Raw genomic sequence first — 6,356 nt, forward strand, 5'->3', positions numbered from 1 at the left:
TCAGTTTCGGAATTATTTTGGTGTAGTTCTTTCATATAACCGTATCACCTCTTCTTTATATCGTTTTTCATGGCCTTCTTTGTCTTTAAGTGTGCTCATCTTTACATAAACGGTTCTCTTGATTTCTATTTTTAAAAGCCTATTATCCTTCCCATAGAATTGCATCATTTCTTTAGATATAACTGATTGTCTCCTCTTTGCTGGAACTCAGCCTGCATTGAGGCACATTTTTCTGTGTAGCTTTTTGTTTTTGCCTTTTTTTTAGTTATTTTCAGTGTTCAGTGGACACTGATCTTTTTATGGTTCTCATTTTGGGATATTTTTCTTTGCCTCGTCCTTAATGATGTCATAAATTTCAGTCCAGAGTTCTCAGTCTAGGGCAGGCTCTATATTTGTCAGATCTAATCAACTAAATCTCTTCCGTACCTCCCATGTATAATCAGGTGGCATATTGCTAAGGTCACTTCCTATTGCTCTGATGATTATATTCGTTTCTTTAGGTTTAGTTGTAATTTTGCAAGGAGTTTGTGAGCTGAATATAATTTCTACATCTTTGCTACAGTTAGTGATTTGATTTTGAGGTTATTCATCTGGTGATATACAGAATAATTGTTGACATTACTGAAATATTTGTTATAAACATTGAATCCCCTTGTCAGAATGTTAGTCTGTCTCCTATTTAATTTTGTATATAGAACCCAAATATTTGTTATAAACATTGAATCCCCTTGTCAAAATGTTAGTCTGTTTCTTGTTTAATTTTATATAGAGAGCCCAAATTCATTATTCCAGATGCCATTTTACTTCCAGTGTTAGCATTGCAATCTCCTCTGATTAATATGAGGTCTTTTTTGTTTTTGTTTTCTTTTGTGTTACATCGACAAGGAGTTGCAAGTTGCCATAGAAATGTTCAACCCCTGCATCTGTGTTTGGAGGATAGACTTGAATCACTGTGGTACTGATTAGTTTAATTGTAGGGGGATGAACCTAAACACTTACCTCTTTACCCTTTTATTTTAAAATGATGTCTACTTCATTTCTGCAATGGTTTTCTTCTCCACAGTAAATCTGATGTTCTTCTGAAGTGATCCATTCCAGCCCATTTTCTCTTTGGTAACTTCCAGAATGTCTGTCTACATTCTTGACATTTCTGTTCAGGGAGCATCAAATTGTTGCTCTGACATTCCACATGTCAGTGGTTTAGCTGTACATATCTTTGCAGCGTTAAATTTTCCTTTTGGCTATGAACATATCAGCAGGTGGTCATCCTTTTAGCAGCCACATCATAAACATTAGTGCTTTTCTTGCTTACCCGCTGTTTGTTCTTTCTGAGTAGCTTGACGGATACTTTCTAAATCTGGGGGGCTCAGCTTTCTGTATCATATTGTGCTGATATTGGCCTTGTGAATGTCCATTTGGCTTCTGTGCAGGACACTGAAATGAGTTGTCATTTCCTTCTCCAGTCTTCAAACAGTTTGAAATCTGCGGGAAACATATCCTTTATCCCTTGAACTTTCTGAGTTTTAAAAAGTCCATTTTGAAAGAAGAAATAATTGGACTTAGTTTGCATAACATATTAAGCCACGGTTTCCTAATCATGGATAAATGTTAATGATCTTGCTTGTTCAGCAAGCTAAGCCATAAACCATTTAAAATCACAATGGCTAGATTTGGACAATCTGCTAACCTAAAGTCAAGCAGACCATATTTTGGCTTAGCATCATGTGTGGACCTAATTTTTATATCAAACCTTATATGGAAAAGCATTCATTTTTGCATACATATTCATAGTCAGAAATGAAATGGTATGGTATATGTTACATTCTGGGTATGTAATACATGTATTTATAAATATACACATATACTAATTTTAGAAGTGACGAACCTTGTGAAAGGATCTCTGCTGAATTATCTCTAGAGCTGTGCAGTCACAAAGCTCCACAAAAATGCTAAATTCAAGTATCACATGTTGCACATTAATATATCATGCAGCAATGATTAAACAGTTAGAAAGATATATTTATATGTTGTTTTTGACTACCTTTTAAAAATTTATACAATATCTGTCCATTAAGAGCCCAAGAGCCCAACTTCAAGTTCAGTCCCAGCCTTTTGTTCAAAGACGTCAAGTATTAGAAGTGCTTGGGTTCATAGGTTGAGATGTATGAATCCAGCTATTGCAGTTGGTAAAGAGTGGCTTATGACTTAGTATGGCAGGAGTGGTATCTTATGTGCCCTTTCTGCTAAAGAGCTCCATTTGATGAGACCCGGAAGACAAGCATTTTCAGCTGTGGCTCATGCTTTCTGAAACACCATCCTTCCCAAGGTGAGGTTAGCCCCATCCCTACCAGCCTCATAGAAAGCCTCTAAAACATTTTTTTTTGCAGCATCTTTGGGGATTCCATGGGAATAAGAAGCCAACAAGATATTATATTTAAGATGCCCATTCTCCTGCAGTCTCGGTTTTTATTTATGTTTGTTTTTAATATTTGTTTTAACTGTCTGTTTTATTTTGTGCTGCCTAGAATCTCATTTATATATATTTACTAAATAAATAATGTGTCCAGTGGTGTCCAGAGGTACAGTAATCTAGAGCTAGTGTAGCACTTTCTACATATAAATCTACTAGGCTTAAAAGCCTGGCAAAGAAATACATTGGATTTTCTAGGCGATTTATGAGTTCATCCAATACTCCCTTTAGGAGTGCTCTGCCTTCTATTATAATGAAACAGCGACACACAAAGGGTTTTTTTAAGGAATGATTTTTGTCCTGTGTTTCTTGATATCTATTCATCGCAAAGTAGTTGGGACAATATGCATAGTGTGTAAGCTCCATCTTATTTTCACAATACCTTTGGATGAGTTGGTTTAAGCTGAAAGATAGTGTCTAGCCCAGGATCACTAGATAAGTAAAAGATGTCTTGAGCCCTAATCCATTAAGCAGGGACCTTTGTCACTGCTGATTGCTGATTGTGCCTAGAGTTATAGCAGACTGTCATGAGAGAACCTTTACTGTGTTCCCAGGTTGCTTCTTACTGCTACATATTGCTATTTTGGTGGTGGGCTTTTTAATTATGTTTATTTATTAGATTTATTATTAATTCAGCATACAGGTAGTCCTTGACTTATGACCATTCAATCAGCAACCATTTGAAGTTGCAACGATAGAGCTGAAAAAAAGCACTTATGACCTCTGCCCAAAGTTACGGTCATCACAATACCCTTGTGATCATGTAATCAAAATTCTTGGCAGTCCATTCACACCTACAACACAGTGTGTGTGTGTGTGTGTGTGTGTGTGTGTGTGTGTGTGTGTGTGTGTTTCCAGTCCTCACACTTGCCTATCTTGCTCTCCTATCTATGCCCTTTTGGCCATCTGCATCCTGCTTTGTAGGATGTTAAGTTGCCCCGGAACTGTGTGTCTCTGAGACTATTTGCCATGCCCCAGAAAGAGTCAATCATCCTAACCTACCCCAGCAAGCGGCAGCAAGCATTCACCCATCTGCCTTCTCTCCCAGTTTCCTGCACTGACCTTTTGCCTTTGGCATCCAGCCACTGTGGCCAAAGGAGAAGTGCCTCCATGCCTTTGCTGTCTCCTTTTCAGACCTGCAGTTACTATGCTATTCCAGGCACTCCTCCTTTTCTGGCTTCCTGCATATGACTCCCCCAGCCTGCTGCAGCAGTCTAGTGCCAAGCTGCAGTGCCCATGAAGCCTCTGCAAGTATCTGCCTGACCAACTGCCTTCTCTCCCAATTCCCCATACTGGCCTTTTGCACCCACCTTATTACCTTTGCTGTCTCAATTCCCCAGTGAACGTTCCTTACAAGTGGCTCGTTGTGCTTTCGAAATTGCAAGCCTTCGGGAACAACAGCTGGGCGCAAAAGGCAACAGGTCATTGCGGAGAATTGGGAGAGAAAGCAGCTGGGCAAATAAATGTTCGGTGGGACTTGTTGGGGTTTCATGGGTTGGCACTGTGCTGCTGGGGTGGGCTAGAGAGCCACATATAGAAGTGTTCACTGGAGAAGCAGGAGTGCCTAATGTAGCATGGTGGCTATGAGTTCAAAAAGAAGACAGCAAGGCACTTCTGCTTTAGCTATGGCTGACAGTCGGTACATTTAATAGAACGTGTGGATGACCTTGGGGGACTGAGGGAAAGAGATTCTGCCTAGGAAACAATCAGATAAGAGAAAGGAGGGGGCCTCCAAGGGCTTAATTGTTAGAGGAATAAACTTAGGAAGGATCCGGTCTGATTGATGAGATGGTTAAAAGTGGCAGTAGGAATTTTTTTATCTTTAGACTTGCAAGATTCTGTTAAAGAGGACTTACAATAAAGTAGAATTATTGCATCAAGTCATATTTCCTTTCTGGTTTACCTGAGAGGGCTGACAGATTGTGCGGGGAACTGGGAGAGAAGGCATATAGGCAAACAAATGCTTGCTGGAGTTTGTCGATGTAACTGAGGATTCCTGGGGCTTGGCCAGCGGCCCCAAAGCCTGCAGATGTGGGGCTGCTTTCCACCCTGCAGTTATATGGAGCTGCTTTCCATCCTGCAAGGCAAAGTGCCAGGCAGTGAAAGGGCAGAAATGGGAGGGTGACAGGTGTATGTGTGTGTGGGGGGGGGAGTTGGAGGTAGTCTCTTATCTTAGTGAGGCTTGGGCCTGGGAGAGACAAGCCCAGAATGTCTTGGATTGGGATGGGTGCTGGTTTAAAAGCCCATAATTCTGGGTTAATGATCTTAACAGGAAGTACCAGGATTTCCATCCTAAGTTGGTGGGTTCATATGATGTCTCACTTTATGACTGCACTAATTACAGTAATCCTGGTCCCAATTGTCATAGAGGACTATCTTTATAGAGACACTCAGTTGACTAGTGATTCAAAGCAGCTTTTTAAGCTTTTAGCATACATTGACAGACATTAAAACAACAAAACACCTGCCCTGGGGGAAGAGAAAAAATTAAAATCCTGGCTCTTCCAGTAAGCACTAGGGCAAGCAAGAGCTAGAGTTTTTAAGGCCTTCCTAAAGGATGACAGTATGGAGGCTCTTAAAAACCCATCTTTCCTGTATGTGACATACAATATCTTCCATTTATTTTTGTCATTATAATATCTCTGTAAGGTGTGACCAGTTGAGATATGATTATTTCAAAAGTCATCTGTAGCAACTTTTACAACTTACAAAAGATATAAACCATAAGCCTCAGGTCACTTAATCAGATACAACAGAGTGGCTAGAGTGATACACAATTTAGATGGGATGAGATGGGGAGGGAAAGACAGAAGACAAGTAGTTATTCAGATGCAGCTTATGTATGAGAGAGACTACAAGGAGCTTGTCAATTAACAATTGTAAGGTGGTTGTTGAACCCTTCAGATTGGTGTAGGTTACAGTAGTTGAAAACATGTTGAGAACAGCTCTTTTCATTTTTGTTTTCCTTATTTGGTCTTTGTGATATGTGAAAGAATAGAACAGTATTTTGTAAATGCATTGAGGTGAGATGAACATGATTTGATATTTTTGAATCAGTTTTCAGTAGGCATAAAAGTTCAATGATTGGGATCCCTTGATATCCTATAACTGTGTCAAAGCAAATAGCCATGATGAATGCTGACCCACAAGTATGCAGCAGAAATTATTACACTTGTTCTGTGCAGATTTGTGCAGTCCGACTTCATGTTGACAGCTTGACCCCTTTTTTATTGTTGAAGATTTGTACTGTAGTTTCATTTTATTCATGCATGATTTGAGCATAAGGCTTACGATACTTGTTAAATCTTTAGCACTGGGTGTTGGTTTCACCAGTATGAAAGAGCACAAATAGTTGCTGGATTGTGCAAGAACAAAGAACATACTGCCTCTTATTATGTGGTTGAGCTGGACATAGGTTTTGGTAAAAACAAGTGGAGATATCTGATTGAAACTACCATAACTGATTTGGGGCAACTCATTTTTCCATTATTATTTATACTGTCCTGTTTTATACAGTTAGAATAGAGCTGAAAGGAACCTTGGAGGCCTTCTAGTCCAGCCCCCTGCTCAAGCAGGGTTTTATAAAGCAGTACTAATATAAGTTGTTGTAAGGATAAATGAGATTATATAAGAGAAGTACTTTTAACACTCCAAAACTCTTGATAGGGAAAGTATATTGTAGGCTTTTATGCTTGCTTACTAGCAAAGGTAATTTTTATAAGTATAGGGTTTTTTTCCCTACATTGGCTAAACATTTCTCCTGCCGAAACCCCTCTCTTGCTTGCAGTTCCTGTAAATAAGGGATTGTATTTATCTTTCTCTCTAGCTCAGGAGTAAGATACACATTTCTATTCTTTAAGCAGGCGTTGCTGAGCTCGTTCATTTC

Source organism: Protobothrops mucrosquamatus, unplaced genomic scaffold, assembly GCF_001527695.2.
Source record: "Protobothrops mucrosquamatus isolate PMUCROS unplaced genomic scaffold, P.Mucros_1.0 scaffold_13, whole genome shotgun sequence".
NCBI classification, from domain to species: Eukaryota; Metazoa; Chordata; class Lepidosauria; order Squamata; family Viperidae; genus Protobothrops; species Protobothrops mucrosquamatus.